Source organism: Manacus candei, unplaced genomic scaffold, assembly GCF_025592945.1.
Source record: "Manacus candei isolate 608988 ecotype Guabito, Panama unplaced genomic scaffold, ASM2559294v1 h1tg000028l, whole genome shotgun sequence".
NCBI classification, from domain to species: domain Eukaryota; kingdom Metazoa; phylum Chordata; class Aves; order Passeriformes; family Pipridae; genus Manacus; species Manacus candei.
The window spans coordinates 27,232,098-27,249,304 of record NW_026138076.1 but is presented as its reverse complement, the minus strand read 5'-3'; the positions used below and the strand labels follow the sequence as shown (position 1 = coordinate 27,249,304).

At 39.3% G+C, this 17,207-nt stretch overlaps 1 protein-coding gene across 8 annotated transcripts in view; it reads left to right on the top strand.

The window, feature by feature from the left end:
- The first annotated feature begins 2,861 nt into the window (after window positions 1-2,861).
- TRIM2 (tripartite motif containing 2) overlaps window positions 2,862-17,207 on the top strand; it is a 91,158-nt gene continuing 76,812 nt past the window's right edge. For 2 of the 8 annotated variants that reach the window (XM_051790544.1, XM_051790538.1), the window contains exon 1: window positions 2,862-3,163. The gene's annotated coding sequence lies outside the window, so the exon portion shown is untranslated. Of the gene's footprint in view, window positions 3,233-3,537; window positions 3,858-3,980; window positions 4,413-17,207 lie in introns of those variants that run through there. The other 6 variants (XM_051790552.1, XM_051790548.1, XM_051790535.1 and 3 more) reach the window with 5 other exon arrangements.

Genomic DNA, 17,207 nt, shown 5'->3' with positions numbered 1-17,207 from the left:
ATTTTTTCTGAATCTATTCACCAAGAGGCCATTATTGCAGATCTTGGGCTGTCAAGAGAAGCTTGGACTCCTAGAGTGAGCTAACTCCCTGCTGGGAGGAAAGTAACAGCAAGTTCACGGGTTACAGCTGCATCTCTGTATGCCTGAGTCCTGCTGTGAATGCAGATCTTTCTTTGGTTAGTGTAACTGCCTTCTCAGCAGTATCTCAGCCAGGTCTCTTACAGCATGATCAGAGTTTGAGGTAAGAAATGTAAGTGCTGTATGTTAAATTACTGGAAGCACAGTGGTACTAGTGAAATGTCCACTCCTGAGGTTGGTACCCAAACACCCTGTCCTTTGCTTGAGGAAGCCACAGGTGTCCATGAATTGGAAACACACAGAATATCTACGTAGATAAATGGAGAGGGATCCAAGTTTATGCTGCTTCCACTCTGAGCTGGCTAGATGCTACTTAGCTCAGTCCAGAAGTCATGTAACCATGTTGGCTTTTGCTGTGATAGGCCTTTCTGTGTTGAGAGACTTGGCACAGCTATGAAAAATAGTTGAGCCTTCTCATTCTATGTCATATGTTTGTTTCTTTTTTTTAAAAATAAGCTGTTAGCTTCATCGCTTTACCTTGTTATAATATTCATTTCTCAATTTGTCCCTGTTGCTGTCTTTGTGCAATGTACTCTTTGAAGTTCAAGGTTTTACATAGCAAAATGTCAGAACTACATGAGTTTAAGTGACAGCTTAGCTCTTTCTAATCTGCTTATGAAATCTTTTCCTTTTATTGGTTTTCTTTTTGAATATATTGTCTTTCCTAGGGCTAATAAATACATGTTTCACTAGACATTGTCTAATTATTCTGTAATTTTTCATATAAGATTAATTCAGAAGTAGATGTAGGATGTCTTGTTGAAAATATTTCTACTTTTTAATTTTTTTATTTTTAGAAGGCAAAAGATTGATTGTAACACATTGTGGCTGTATGTCCTGTGGATAGAACATGAGAGCCCTGGGGTTCAAAAGTTAGAGGGGCCTGACTCCTGTGTAATGTTTGCCTAGGAATGTGATATTTAATAAATCATAAAAGTTTCAGTCATTTAAGTTTTAGAGTGTATCCTGCTGATGCTGAACTTTCTCAAAACCAATTTAACACCATGCATCAAATCTCCTTTGTTTTTCTGTGTAAAAGAATATTAATGCTTTCACATCTTCATACAACATTTGATTTTCACATACAAAAAGGTGTGTGTGCACAGCCTCTGACAAAATACTGCTCTGTATGATCATCAGAGTAGATCTTCTGTATTACATTGTATTCAATGCAATTTATGGAGCAGTTTTCTTCTTTAATTTAAAACTCCAGGGACTTTTGCCCAGTACAGAGAAACCCCTTTGAGGGATTTTGTATTAGAGAATGTCTCATGACTTGTGGCACCAGCAAGTTTTTTGTGAAACCCTGGTCTTGAACACCTGCTTGGAGAAGCCAGATCCCAAATACCACCTCAGGCATCATGAATGTCATTTGTTAGAGTGTCTCCACTACACAAGAAAGGAAGATAAATGCTGTGGGGTTTGAAGCAATGCTTCATGCCTTCTTTGTCCCATCGGGAGAGCCCCTTTGCACAGGGGAGTGGAGCAAGACCTCACTAAAGTTTTGGGGAAATATTCTGTAGGCCGAGTACCCTCTCTTATTCCTCTTCTGAATAGGAGTGGAGAAGAAAAATCAGTCCCCTATATATAATAATGTGCTTCATGTTAATAAGGGTTGCTAGGTTGACAGATCAGGAGAGGTATCAGTTCACTGAGTCACAACACAGATATCTCAGAGGCAGGGTTTTAGTAAAGCTTCCCTAACAATATTGTTCCAACTGAAATCACCAATTTTGTGTAGAGTTAAACAGGTAGCTGTGCCCTCTTAATGATTTGATTTGATTTGTATTACCAGTAAAAGGGTTATCTGCAAGGGTGGCTGCAGATAGGGGAGAGAAGGGAGACATCTACCTGCCCGTTTCACAACATCTGTGACATGACTACCACTCCATGTCATTCCCGACCCACCAGGTCTTCAGCTGCTTAGAAGGCAAAAGTCCCTCACCCTGCCCAGCCCCATTACTGGGGCCCTTACATCCCAATGTCCCCAATGCAATCTGACAGACCTGCCCTGCCCACCATGACTGTGGACAGGTTTGTCTCCTCTGAGCTGAGAGGAAAGTCATATAAACAGCAGTGTGCCTTTTATGCTTCTGCTCCACTGCATGCTATGCCTCACTGACTCATGCAGCTCCTTTCAGGCACTTCCTTGAGTTTTAACACAGCATGATTTCATAGTGTAGGGTAAGTGACTTTGAAGCTGATCTTTCGGTTGTGAATGGGGTAGATGTAAGAGGTATTTGGGCTCACATCTTTAACTGAGGTCCTGGTTGCTGGAAAAATAAACACACAGGGAAAAGCTCAACTCTGCAAGATGTGGTATTGATTGCTACACTGAGCCATGATGTCAAGTATATGCTTCCCTTCCTCCTTGCTTCCCACAAGTGCTAAATAATGGACCTTGTTTACTGGCATTTACAAATTATTTTGTCTTTGTGACTGATGCAATGACATGCCCCCTACACTCTCATTTAATTCATAACACCATTTGGATTTTTTTAATCCTATATTTCTAATGCAGTTATTAAATAACTATATTTCTTGCCCCCCAGACAGATCAGCTCTTATTTTATACTGAGAATTTCAGGGTCAGATTATTTTTAAAAAGAATGTAGGCCATATACATTATGTAAGGTTTCCATAGTAACAGTTTCTCTGAGGGGAAAACCGACTGTCCGTAGTTTCCACAGAAACCACTCCCCGCTGAGACAGGTGCCTCCAAGGGAAGTGAAGGGAATATAAATGAGAGAGAGAAAAAGACGCGCACAGATGTCATATGACCTCTGCGGCATCCCTGCACTGTTGCAAATTCAACTGAACACTTCTTTGTTTATTTTTAGTTTGTTGTTCTTGATTGCATGAGTGGCACCTTCTCTGCTCGTGTAAAGTCTGGCCACCCTTCCCTCACATGGAACTGGTTTTGCAGCTGGAGGTACGGCGATGCTCCACCTTGGCAGTGAACTGACCACATCAGATACTAAAGTCCAGTGCTCTAGGAACCACTGTGCGTGGGAGAATTTAAATGGTAAAAGAGAATTTTACCCTTTTTTTATTAACTTTTTTTTTCCTGAAAGAAGTCAGCAAAGACAAACAGGTATGGAAATATTTCCTTCCAGAGAGGAACTGGAGAGGAGGGAAGCTCAATTAATTTGCCAGTCAATGGTTTTGTTCTTTTGGGGTAGAAGGCATACTCTGCTAGGAAAAATGTATTCTGAAAGATTGGGATGTAGGAAAAAGAAATTAACACAAGTCCTAGGATTTGTTAACTGAGAAAAAAAAAGGAGAAATTTCTTTAATGTACTTTAATGTCACTGAGGCAAGTATGGATTGACATTTCTGAAATCCTTTTGTGCTTTTTTTTTCACAAATAGTGTTGATTTGTTTTATTTTTTTTTAAAGGGCAATAAAACCGTGACATTCATTCAAGGCTTAGTGCAGCCATAACTACAGATTAACGCGCTGGCTACTTCATCTTCATCCTGTCATCTCTCTGCTGCTTTATGGGGAAAGCAGGCTGACATGGTTATTAAATCTGGCAGCTGTGTTGTATGCACATGGGAAGCAAGTAGAGCACAGCATATAGAAAATGAGTAGCTTTCAGATAACAGCCTTCGTTTCACTGCTGCAAGACTTGAAAGGCAGCCTAAAAAGCTCTTTCTCTTCTTTGTAATCACCAGTCGCTGGATCAGTGCGCAAATATCACAAATACAGTTGCAAATGTAAGTATTCCTTGCCTGTGTGGTGCTTTCAGATTGCTAATTAAGGTTTCTACCTCAGTCTTCTGCTTGAAAAAGCAGAGAGATGAAAGCTGAAAACATCCTGACAGGGAAAGCTTCTCTGCAGTATTGTTCTGGCTTTCAGTGGAAGAGCTGCCGAGGGAAACGGATGCATGAAAGCTTTCCAGAGCAAGTAGTTTGTGGTTGTGTTTGTTGATTTTGGGGATATCTGCTTGCCATTTTGTCTGTGAGGGGAGAAGTCAAGCAAATGCAGGAGTTACTTATAGAGAGATGTTTTTCTGCTTAGATTAGATAGTATTAGATATACAGCAAGAAAGATACTTCAGCTGTAATAGACAACTTGTGAGCACATAGGGGAGAAATCTCCCCTGGTATTTTTCACCGTGAGTCTTTTCTTTAAAAATCCATAAATGCAGACCGGGACTTCTGATTCGGAAACTCAGCAGTACCTTATTATAAGAAATGCAAACAAATAGTCATCATAAGGGGCACCAGTAAGTCTGCAGCTGACCTGATAAGAACAATGAACATAGCACGGTGAGCAATGCATGTTTTTCACCAATCTCACTCTGTCTATACATGAAGATGATCTTTATCTGCTGTGTGGCATGATGACAGGATAGTAAGGTGGTTGGGAAGCAGTGGAGTTGAAGGTTTCTTGGTGTTGCAGTGATACTGTAAGGAAGAGAATTGGTATTTTTCAGTGTTTTTTGGTCTCGTAGCACTGAAGAAACAGCATCTTGGTTTTTATTCTCCTTTCTAATTCAAAGATTCTGTAGTGTAATTGTCCTTTCGAGTTTATGGCTAGTGAATTCTTACTGTGCTGTGAATGAATTCTGCTTATTGAAAACAGCTTGTGGTCAGTACCAAGTATAAATATCAGATAATTGCACAAGAAATGCAGGTTGCAGTCAGTTTGCTTCTGTTGCTGCGTCATGTTTCTTGCTTTATTTATAGGTTTGTTATTTCTTGGGGACCACTGCGGTACTGTAAACTTCTCGTGAGCCATGTGAAAATGTCATTTTCACAGTTAACAGGTGACTGCCATTAAGTGACTAGGGAGAGAGTATGTGTGTTATGTTGTTTGCTGCAAGAGAGGGGCAAACATATTAATGGTATAACCCCCTTGATAATGCTGCTGTAACACAGGTATGTTTGATCAATCTGTTGTTTATAAGCTTCTCTTGCAATACTTCAGCCTCATCTTACATATGTGTATAAATGCCTATCTTCATTTTGGAAAGTAAAAGGTAATTTTGAAGCTTCTCTTTCCTTCCTCTTGTCTCCTTTTGCCCTTATAGACAGTCAGAAATTCATAGCTTCTCTGAAACTTAGCACTGAAAATGGTCATTTTTGATGACAGCTGTGGAGCTAAGCTTCCCAAGCTTGAGTGGCAGTCAGCCAACTGCTGAGGCAAGTGGTGACCTTTCAGGACAATGTCTCTCACAAAAATGTCAAAATATTAAAATGGCAGACATCAAATGCCATGTGTGTGGGGAAGAGTAGTCAGCTGGCAGTCTTTCAGCTCAAGACAGTTAATCCACTGCTTGCTTGGATTAAACATTGAAAGTCCCTGCCTAAGTCTCTAAAATATAGAGAAATTATTCATATGTGTCCTGAATAATTTCAGAAGTTCTTCTTGGAAGATGTGGGACATGGATGGAAAATTTCAGGGGTGTTTTATTTAAAATCTGCTCAGACATCTTCCTGAGAGATATCCAGAAAGGCAGATTTTGGCCTTTAATTTTGCCCTTTGCATTGTATACCAGTTTTCCTCCCAAATCTCTTATCCAGAATGTAAATGGATCCTGATGAAACCTAAGCAAAGTTCATCAGTGCACAGCAGGATGCTGAAATTCTGATAGCATGTGCACTGACTTTTTAGGCATATGTTCACTGAATACTAAACAATCCCCTGCAGTTCTTGGTGCTGCAGCCCTGAGCTGAAACCTCATTTGCTATTACATGCATCGATGCTTTGTAACTTTCTTTGAAGGCACTGAGGTGTGAGCATTCCCATGCTCGCTCAGATACCTTTACCCCCGGTAACAGATCAGTGACACTGTGACAGGCTGCCTTGCTGGTTTCCCCCCTGCCACATAAATATTTTTGGGAGGTGTGAAACTGCCTGATCCTTTACCTTAGCCTATAGAAAAGCCAGGCAGTCGATGAAGGCAAACCTGTTCACCTGTTGATTGACCTCTCTTAGACAGTAAGAAGCGGTACACCAGTGACTGCACTGGACCAGTCTTGTCCAGCCAGTTTGCAGCTGCCCACTGTTCAAGAGAATTCTCAGTATTCTCCATCCAAAGCACAGGGTGAGCTGCCAACACAGGTAACCCCTGCAAAGTATTCAATGTTCAGATTTAATAGTGCCAAATCCATTGTTACTTACCAACATGCTGAAAAGGAATATAGTCCTTTCCAGTATTTCTTTCCCTTTTTCCTTCCCTTTCAAGATAGGAGTTCTGTGTCATTCCAAGTTTGTTTTCTTACTACAACCAAGCAACTTTTTGTAACTGTGTTTTAGTGTTCTTCACTGCTACTCATAGAGGAAGTGTGTCCCTCCCCATCTGTCCTTTAAAACTGGGAATCCTGTATTCCATGACCACCTTCTCTCTACTGTAGTCATAGGAAAGACTAAGTCTCCATGTTGATCTTTTCTTTCTAGTTAGTGTTCTGTGATGGCTCCTCCTTTCTTCTAATTCCCTACAAAGAATTTTGAGACAAACGAGATAGGTAAGGACAAATTCTCATAAACATCTTAGAGAAATTTATCCTTCCTTCCCTTCCTTTACCTTTCCTCCACCTTCGAATTTCTATCTACTTTGACACAAACACTTCTGTGATTTGAGACTTATTAAGATGAAAAAATCTGTTTGGAAGAAAACCATTATGCTCATCTAGTTGAGGAATAAAAAGGTAACTAGAGTACCAATTAATGTAACTTAGCACAGCACAGATACCTAGGCTGAGTTTTGGATTTTGATCTTCAAACATCAAACCACATGTAGGCTCAATCTATTTAATCATCCCTGATAATGGCTGCTGTTTTCTGTGGGCTCTGCATGAAGAAAAAATCTGAGAAAAATAACAGCATGAGCAGTAATTTCTTTTAAATCAAATTATTCAGGACTTGATTATTTCCTAAGAAGCCGTGCAGTGTCAGATCATTTTATTAAATATCAGTCATTACACCTGATATGAAATTCTGACTTGTCCCCAGACTGCATAAAAGCTGTACTACAAAAACCTCCTTAGCATGCACTTAGCACCATTCTTGTTTGACTCTTCATCTGAATTCAGAACACAGAGGTCAGTAATATGTTACATCTGAATTGGTTGTCAGGATAACAGTTTTCTTAGACATGGCCTTGAAAACGCATGTAATTAAAATTAGAAAATGACATACACTTACTGTGACCTTATTTCAAAGTTGTCTTACTGATTCATTTGGAATGTCTCCCTTAGGCTGGTAGTGTTTAGCTATTAAGTTAATGAAGTATATTAATTGAAAGTAACTCAACTGACCAAAACATGACTATAATTACAAAATAGTTGTGGGCCACCAATGAAGATTCCCCTTAAAATCATTAAGACATTATTGTCAATTGCTAAGTTATTAAGGTTCATGATAAACTTAATTATTAAGGTAATAATATTCATTAATAAGTTTAATGAAGCATGTTTACCTTTAGTTATTTACAGATTCTAAATGTCAATGTTCATTATTGGCATGAGCTAGCAGCAGCATGACACATGGCCATCAGACAGTAACTGACTCATCATGGACCATGTGCTGTGATTCAGGCAGGTGAACAGTGGGGATCACAACATGGGATGAGAGCCTTCATGTGTATTTTCCACAAGACTGATTTTTCCCATCACTGTGCTCCTTATCCAGCTTACAAGTAGATTTCAGGAGCAGTCCCACATCTGTTAAAATCACCTTTTCTGCTACCTTTTGTTTGAATAATATGGTGTAAGGTACACAGTAGTTTTTATACCCGTAAACTAGGACTGAATCTGCCATCTGAAATAAATCAGGACAACTCTCTAGTTTACAAAGCCACATTATAATGCACTATTCCATGCTGAAGGTATTTAAATTTTTCAGTTTGTACACTCTTCAGATCATTTTTCACGAGGCAAGGCTGTAGCATGTGAATACAAACTGTAACTTAACTGAGCAAGGTAACCTATATAACTGAGCCAAACTTGTAATTATTCTTTCTGGAAATGTATATTGCATAAACCACTAGGATTTCTAATTGCCATTTTTATTTTGAAGTGATAAACCTAGTTGTATATGGAGGAATAAAAAACTCTAAAGGATCCTTGAAGTTCCAAGGAGTTTTTAATTTCAGTTTGAAACTATACTTTGCAATAATATCTCTTTTTACATTGACACTGCAACTTGTATCACTTTAGTGACATATTAAACACTAAATTTAAATATATATTTTGACAGCATTGCTTGACCCTTCCAGAAAGCAATTGAAAGGATCTATACGAATGGAAGCAAACAAACTTGAAGGGCTGTTGTACTCATAAAATGTCTGTCTTTTTTTCATACAAGGAACAATGAGTAGAAGTCTGAAAGATTATTTGCAAGCATGCAATTAATCATAAAACCAGCTTGATCTGGATGGATAAAGCAGTGGTTTATCAATCTGGTTAGCTAGTACTTTGAAAGGATTTTGCAGAACTCATTAGTTCAGGAATATTAAGATGGGTGCCTCTTTTTTTATGAGACAATAATGTGATTCCCAAATGGATTAGCTAGAAGGTTAAAAGCAAAGCAATTTATCCCCATGGTGGTATGGATTAGTGTTAAGAACATTCTGAAATCCTGTCCTATCATTCATTTATTTCAAAGCATTCTTAAAAGTAATGACCTAATTTTAAAGACAGTAGATTAGAAATAACCAAATCACTGCAGCTTCTTTGTCTTTTAGAAAGATAGGTAGTCTTAATTTAAAGGCTTCAATACTTTTGAGTCTCCTTTACCTGTCTAGGGGAGTAACTGAAAAAAGTTAAACACTTTTTCTGTTCTGTTCACCCCTCCTTCAGTTCAGTGGGAATTCACTGACACAAGGGGCTTTTTTAAATAATGAGAGTGTTTGCAGACTAATATTGAGCTACTTCTGTTTGAATGCCTTGTAATGAACCAATTTCCACTCTTCTGTGGAAATAGGTTCACTGAAATTAGTGTCTTTGACTCTGTCTTAGCAGAGTAGTTCCTGCTGGAACTACTAGTCTTGTCAGGGCTAGGTTTTTGAAAGAGGAGGTTGACATCAACTCCCTTGACATTCTGAGTGTTGCCCTCTGACATACCTGAATCTGTAGGTTACTCTAGCTGTGTTAGAGTATGTGTGGCTCTCAGGTTTTAAATTAGTCCTTAGATAATGCTGAGACATTAGGTAATTGCTATGTAAAAGTAAAGCACTGAGGCTGAAAATGGATTAAAGAATTAGATAACTAACAGCCAAATTATTTTAGCATGTTTGGAGTTCCCAGGACAATATATTTATTAACCTTTGGCCAAGACATAGCCATCCTACAAGTGAACATAACTCATACTGCATATACTCATGGCAAATTTTTACTCCAAATGGGCTTCCAACCACCACTGTTTCTACAAAGTGGAATAGCCAAAGCACTCTTTTTCTCTATGAAATTAAGATTCTGTTCTTCAAAATGAGAAACAGAGAATTTATTCAGCTTTTCTTTTGTTTTTGAGAACATGTTGAGAGTTAACAGAGTGGTGCTTGTAGCATAGATAGCATTGTATAGTGCTTATAATGAACACCATGCTCTGACATCAAAGGTCTTCTAGAAATCAATAATTATTGATGAGAAAATAGATCATTATTTTCACTGTAATTATTAGGAGACATGATGGTTTGCTTTGTTTCTGACCTTAGTTGTTGATGCACTAAAATAATAACTGCAGCTAATTCCTTTTTTTCCATAAATGCTGATTTCTTGGTCAGCATCACAGAATGTAGGTAAGGGAGGACCACCATACAAAACACTTCTATTTCTTGAAAAGTGTGAGTTTATCCTTTTGGGGTGACAAAAGGTCACATCATTGGCTTAAGGTAATCCTTTTAAAAAATTATTCTGTCCTTAAAATGTTTTCTGAAAGGTTTTGCTTTCCTTTATTCTTGAAGGGGTGAGAGCAAATAGACATAGAGAGGACTTCACCTGATTGCAAGTCCTATGGAGAGCAGAAAGAAGAAAGTTCTTTGATGCTCCTTGGTCCTCAGCCAGCTAGCCCTTGGAGAAATCCCAGCTGATGTTATGCAACCCTGATTTGAGAAAAAATGGCTTAGATCCTGCAGGAGCAGCAAACCCACACTACTCTGGCCCTATCATGTGGAAAGCTTTTTCCTGTAAATATATTTCCCCTTTCTTTGTCACTGAGGAAAGTTCGAGTGTTGTCAGAGCAAGAAGTGGCTGAACATCAGTATGTCATCATCTGTGCTTCCAGCGAACTATTTAATGGAATATTAAATAGTAAAGAGAGTGTAAGAGAGCCCTTCAGCTGATTGCTTTAATCAGGGAGGAGACTAAAAGTAAGTGTAGGGCTGCCTATCACACTGGCAGTGCAATTCTCTAGGTCAGTGGATTGCTGTCTCTTCACAGGACTATTTGTCAATGGGTTTGTGTACAAAGAAGTCCACAGTAGTTTGTTTATCTACTGATTCAGAACAGAAGCTCAAATAGCACAACTTTAATGAAGGAGGAATTGACAAAGAGTGCAGCTGGGCTGAGGATGGTACAAGAAACTCCATCCATCATTTTCCAAAAGGCACAATGTATGGCTTAATTGTTGCTACTAACAATTGTTGACCATTTTATTTGCTATAGCAAAAGTATGATCCCACAGAGAGCCAACTTGGAAAAATACAGTGACAGAGGAGTCTCTTTTTCCCATTCACTTGGCTTCATTCACTGAACAGATTCCACTGGTTCTGTCTGGACCAAGACCTTCCACTATTGCTCACCTGCAAAGCGCACTCCTTGACCACCATGAGCTCTTGAGCTGGCTAATATAGTTGCAATTAGGGAAGGAACAGCCCTGACAGTGAGGAAATAGTGTTAGTACAGTATGCAATAAAAAGAGCAATATTCCATATTGGGGAATTTTTGTAAGACAATATTTCTTCTGAGAGAGCTGCCCATGGGAATACTTCTCATACCAGAGAGTTTCCTTCAGTGCCTTGTGAACTTAAACTGTCCCCTTTCATTGAACTGGGTGTGATGTGCCTTGTTTAATATTGTTCTCTGCTGCAAGGTTTATATTTAAGGTATGCCACACAAACACTAGGAAAGGAGAGAAAGCAACATGCCTATATCACATAAAAAATTTGTCTCCCAAGTGAGTATGCATCGGGACACAGTGGGGTTAGTGTACATATTCATGAGATATTAAAAAATTCATTTTCTGGAATAAAACCACTCCCTATTGTTTAATATTCAGGCTTCTACTGCAAACCAGAGGATTTTAGTGGTTCTGAAATAAAGACGTGAATTTTTGTCATGCAAAGCAATCTGATTTTTCTTAGTCTCAATGATTTTGGCTGAAGTTTTTAATGAGACAAACATCTAGCATGAAAGATTTGACACTAGCCCCTAAATACTGTCAATCTATTAAATGCTGAAGCATGGTCACTTAATGGAGAAATATAAAATTACTATGCTTTCAGATCATCCTACCAAAATGCACTAAAAATGCACAGTTGACAACAAAATGCTGCTTTGGGCAATTATCATGGCATTCAGTACCTCTGTGTAGCAAGTTCCTAAGTATAGCTGTAACAAGATTTCTTAGAAAAAAAATCTGAATGGTAATTTATTCTGTTGAGGATCATATTAAATACCTCTGTGGGTTCTTCCCCTTCCAAAAAGTGGTATTGGAACTTGCTGTAGAGTCTGAGATTACTGTGGATGAGGAAGGAAGTGAAAGGCAAAAAGACTGGACCATCTTCAGTTTCATTTTTTGAAATGCTACTGGGAAAAGTTGACTTTTTCCCTCATTCCCAAATTAAATAGATTTTTCAATCTGCAGAATATTTTCTTCCAGAGTGCCTGTGTCCTGTTATTTTGTACTGTGGACATTAATGCTCCTGAATCCTCTGCAGTATCAAGGGATTTTAGGCATCATCATATCTAGGGATGCCAGTGGAATGGACTACAATATAAGCTTCCTTTCTGGCTGACTTGTGCTTTTTGCTGTCTTTAACCTCTCCTTAAAATGACCAAGAAATATGGCTTTAAAGTAACTGCATTAATCCAAGCAATTGCTGAATTTTAGCAATTACATTGCAATTATCACAGCCGCCCTCTGTGCGGTCTCTTTCAGCTTGAACTTGAGTCAGAAAGCAGCCAAGAGCAAACAACAATCCTTTAAACGTGCCACATTGCTGACCTTGACGAGCATGCAGAAAAGCACAAGTGAATGCACACAAATTTTCAAGGCCTGCTGTTCATCCAAACACTGCAATATTACCTCACACAGATTTTTTTCCTTGCATGCGAACAGAATCACAGTGTGTGAGCTATAATTTAATACATATTGTAGCCTGGGTCAACACAAAGGCCCTGGTAGAGCACTGTGATGCAGTAGGGCAGCTGTGACTGTTTTAACAGCATCAGAGGGTCCTCGCTCAAGGAATGAGACAGAATATTCATTACTTTTAAAGCAATAAGAAGAATGAAGGCTGGAAGAAAGGTTTTTTTAATATAAGTGTCTGTTAAATAGAACAAAAAGCAGACTGAGATGGAACTGATTTCATATTAATGTAAAAATGCTACATTTCATATTAATGTAGTGATGCTGGATCCAGGTTATAGAGATTATAATTTTATTTCGTGCTGCATACCTTCAGAAAACCCTTACTAATTTAGATAGCATTGGTATTGCTTTTTGCATATATGTTTTTTTAAAATTTATTTATTTGCTTGAGATAGAATATACAGTATCTCCAAGCTTGTTTGCTGGCTAGGTAATATTTCAAAAGACTTTAAGTTCCTTCCCTTCAGTTAACATTTGCAAGAAAACTATCTAGACTTTTTTGTTTTCAAATGAAAATATATAATTTAGTTGATTTTAGACTCACATTGAATAAATAATTAAATGTCATGTTTAATTCTTAATTCATGCTACTTGTGTATTAATTACAAGTATTAAAATTAATTACAAATTCTTATGTAGATTTCTCCCTGTAACTTACAGTTGCTGTGTATACATACAGTCATACAAATACTTCTTATGGAGAATTCGTTTTAAATATGTATATGTATTTCTGAAGCATTTTAGCATTCCATGAATTCCATTTCTTTTCAAGTCAGCGAGAGCATATTGAACAGAACTCCATTCTTTCAAGTATGCACGTTTCGTAGGTTTGCTTGAATTTTATAGGCCATACAGAAATTTGTGGGAGGTGCTTTCATTCTGAACTGAGCCATTTGTCTGTACACTTCTTTGTTTTTCTTGCCTTTAATAAGAACCTTTGTATGCTCAGTCTGCTGATGTTGTCTGTTATCCATTTTCACTCAGGTTCTTATATGTGTGATTGACTCAAGAATTACTCTGGGATTATTTTTACCCCCAGTTCACTTTTCTTAGACTGCTATAAAATGGCATGACATAATTAAATCCAGATGTGGGGGTGGTTTGGTTCTGATTACATGACAGGTTTAGCCATGTGCTACTTGGATCAGGAGGACTTTTATATTTTGAGTTCTCCTGTATTGCTAAAGTGTGTAGTATCTTCTAACATTAAGGTCTTCTTTCCCTTTCCTACTGCTCAGAATACCTTTATAACAGAGCTTTGAGAACTAGCGTGTCCCTGTTTTTATAGGGGATAGGTAATCACTAGGAACTTGACTTGAGAACACCTGGAATTCATCAAAATTCCCTCTTACTACCCTGTTATATGAGGATATTGAAAACTTGGACTGCTGTGTTTGCTTGCAGGCTTCTATCAGTACACACCACTATCTTTTAAAGGCATTTCTTTATCCAGGTGAATGATTCTGACCTTTGTTGTGTCTCTGCAGTTTCAAGCATTTAAATTATTTAAGTATTTCTGCATGCTAGGTAACTAGCACATTTTCTCTAGGCTTGCTCAGTAGAAAGGGTATGGAAAAGATAAGTTGAGTATAGCATTTTTCTTGATATCCCCCTCCCTCCAATTCAGCAAGTAGGAATAAAATGCATGGGTAGTCTCATTCGAGGAGAGGTAAAACTCCTGATCCGCACTGGGAGAGGGGAGGGACAAGTCACATCTGCACCATTAGGCGCAGACCACTCTGGCCATTATTCAATGGGGTGTGTATGTGTGAAGGGAGTTAATTCCTTTCAGTTCCTGGATAAATCCATGGCTGACCTCATTGATGTGACAGCGAAATCAGCGGGAGTTCTCATATGCTTGGCAGGAAGGCACATATTAAAGTGCTTTCTTTGAACCAAGGTCACTGCATTGCTAATCTGGGCATTTTTCCTGTGATGGGCAAATACCTCTTGGTCTGTGAGCATCCTTTGCTCTTGTTGATGCAGAGGTTTGGTTCTGTGCCAAGGAAGCAAGTGGGATATTTACTGCTGAGTTCAAGATGAATAGGGTTTCTAATGGGAGCATGAACCATGGCTATCTTGAAGGCAGTCTTCTAGTTAACTGTATTTGTTTGTTGTGTAACAGCAAGCTCTTTGCAAAAGAGTTCTTTTGAATATCTCCCTTGAGTTCTTCTGTGTGAGCAGGAACATCTCAGCTCACAGAGAATTGCAAGGAACTGGAAAGGTGATCTTTTTTTCTTTGTAAACAAGCTCACATTGCAAAGGCCATACCTAATAAGGAATTTGTCAGTTCCAGAGATACTGCTGGAAATGTTTATGCTGTTCTGTAGAAAAGCATTCCTTGGAGACAAGTCACCTTGTATTTTGAAATTAGGGTGGATGTGTGTGCTACTAGTGTCTGTAGCTCTTTTTTGGCTTTTTGTCAGAGTACCTGACACTCAGAATGTAGGTCTGCTTCAAAGCCAAAACATTTGTCCTTCTGAAATATTTTTGTGGGCTCTGAAGCTAATCAGAGCCAAAGGGTGTTTCAGCACTCTTTGAAAAATCCCTCTAGAAGTGCATGAATTGCCCTCAAACAATAGTGGAATTTAAATGTCTCTAGATTCATTCCCATAATTTAATAGAGAAATGCCTGTAGTGTAGTATAGCAAGGCTCAAAGTAGCTTATAGCCAGCTTGGGTATAGAAGCCAGTTATGGCAGCATGGTGCCCAAGACAGGCTGATTTGCTTCGCTTCTTGTCTAAGTAGGTTTACTATGTTCTACAACCCCAAAGTTAATCTTTGCCCACAGTGCATATATTTTTGGAGGTGCATCCTTTTATTAGTGCATTTGTGTTATGTTTGGAATAAGTGACCTCAGAGGTGGTAGGAAATTTTAAAAAAAAACCCTGCTGATGTAGTTATCCTGTGAAATAGGTAAGACATAATATTACCACTTTACAGAGGGATATAAAAAATAAAATCACTAGTGCAGCTCTAACTAGAACACCAGTGATAGTCAGACATGACAACTGCTGATGTACATCAGCTGTATAGCCCTTGTTTTCTTTCCACACAGCTTCTAATGCTATAATTGTATTTTTGGGTACAGTTACCATTCCATAATACTCTGCTGCTTTTCCACTCCTGTGGAGCAGAGACACAAGTCTCCATGTGCAGTGTGCCGTTATTTACACTATTAAGTTCCGGCGCATATCTCCGGTTGATCTGATCCTTCGTGTAGCATTACTGATGAGGGTGAAGGAACCATGACAAGCCTTGAAGAGAGGCAGATTCTGGATAGGAAGCTGGCACATTAGGGGGAGATTCCAGCAATTGTTCAGCAGTGCCGGAAGGAGTAGTTGTAAACCTGACCTTTCTATGTAGAGAGGCATGAAGAGAGAGGTGCTGACAGGAGTTGTTTCAGTTAAGCCATTTGGGCAGGGGGATACTTCCTATAGTATATGTGGCCTCCAGAGGTTAGATACATCCCCAGTCTTTTCTGGCACTTGCTAGACCTCAGGAGGCACCAGCAAAGGGTTAAACAGTTCCACAGTGTGTTGCTGGCTCTCTAATTAGGAAGTGGTCCAAGAGCTCAAAGTTCAAAATGCACATGGTCTGAACTGGGACTGAGCCCAAGTTCCCATTGATTGCAGCCTCATATGTTAGTGTGCTGCATCTGCACATGGTCTCTTCCCATTGCCATTTCTGACATTTGTTTTCCTTTTTAATATGAAAATGAAACAATTCAGCTACAAAGTTTCACTTCTTTTGTCACTGTCTCAAGTCTTCCATTGCTTGAGTTTGTGTGCTTTCTGGGAATAATTTGTGATTCACTTTATAATTGACAGCAGGCCAGTAAAACATGACAAAAATCTTCTCACTCAGGTCCATTCTGCAGCATCTGTGGCTACTGCTGGAGAAGCAGGACAAGTCTACTCCCAGCATCGGAATAGATATGAACTGGTCAGGCTGAGCCTCAGGGGACCTGAGGTTCCTCTTTGGCCCCCAAAAGGAGACACAAAGGACAGGCAAAATAGCATCCAGCTGAACTTGTGTTTTGAGAAGAAAGGGCAGAGTGAGGCTGGGCTGAGGCCACAAAATGGGAAACGTTAAAAAAAATAGTTTTAGCAAGCAAACAATAAAAAGTAGAAGCCAGTTGCATGAAAGGGGACAGAGTCAAAATGTTAGGCATGGAGCCTGCAATCTAGAGAGTGGACAAAGTTCTGCTGAATCATATAATAGAATCATAGAATATGCTGAGTTGGAAGAGACCCATTATGATCATCAAGTCCAAATCTCGGCCCTATGCAGGCTACCCCCAGAATCACACCATGTGCCTGAGAGCATTGTTCAAATGTGTCTTGAACTCAGACAGACTTGGTCTGAGTGACAGTGCTGTGACCACTTCCCTGGGGAGCCTGTTCAGTACCCAACCACCAAGGGTGAAAACCTTTTTCCTGATATCTCACCTAAATCTCCCCTGACTCAGCTTCATGCTGTTTCTTTGAGTCCTGTCATTGGTCATGAGAGTGATCAGTGCCCGCCCCCCCCCTTTCCCTCACAAGGAAGTGCACTGAGGTCTCCCTTCAGTCTCCTTCAGGTTGAACAGACCAAGTGCCCTCAGCCGCTCGTCATACAGCTTCCCCTCAAGGCCCTTCACCATCTTCATTGCTCTCCTTTGGATGATCTCTGAGAGCTTAATGTCTTTCTCATACTGAGGTGCCCAAACTTCACACAATATTCAAGGTGAGGCCGCACCAGTGCAA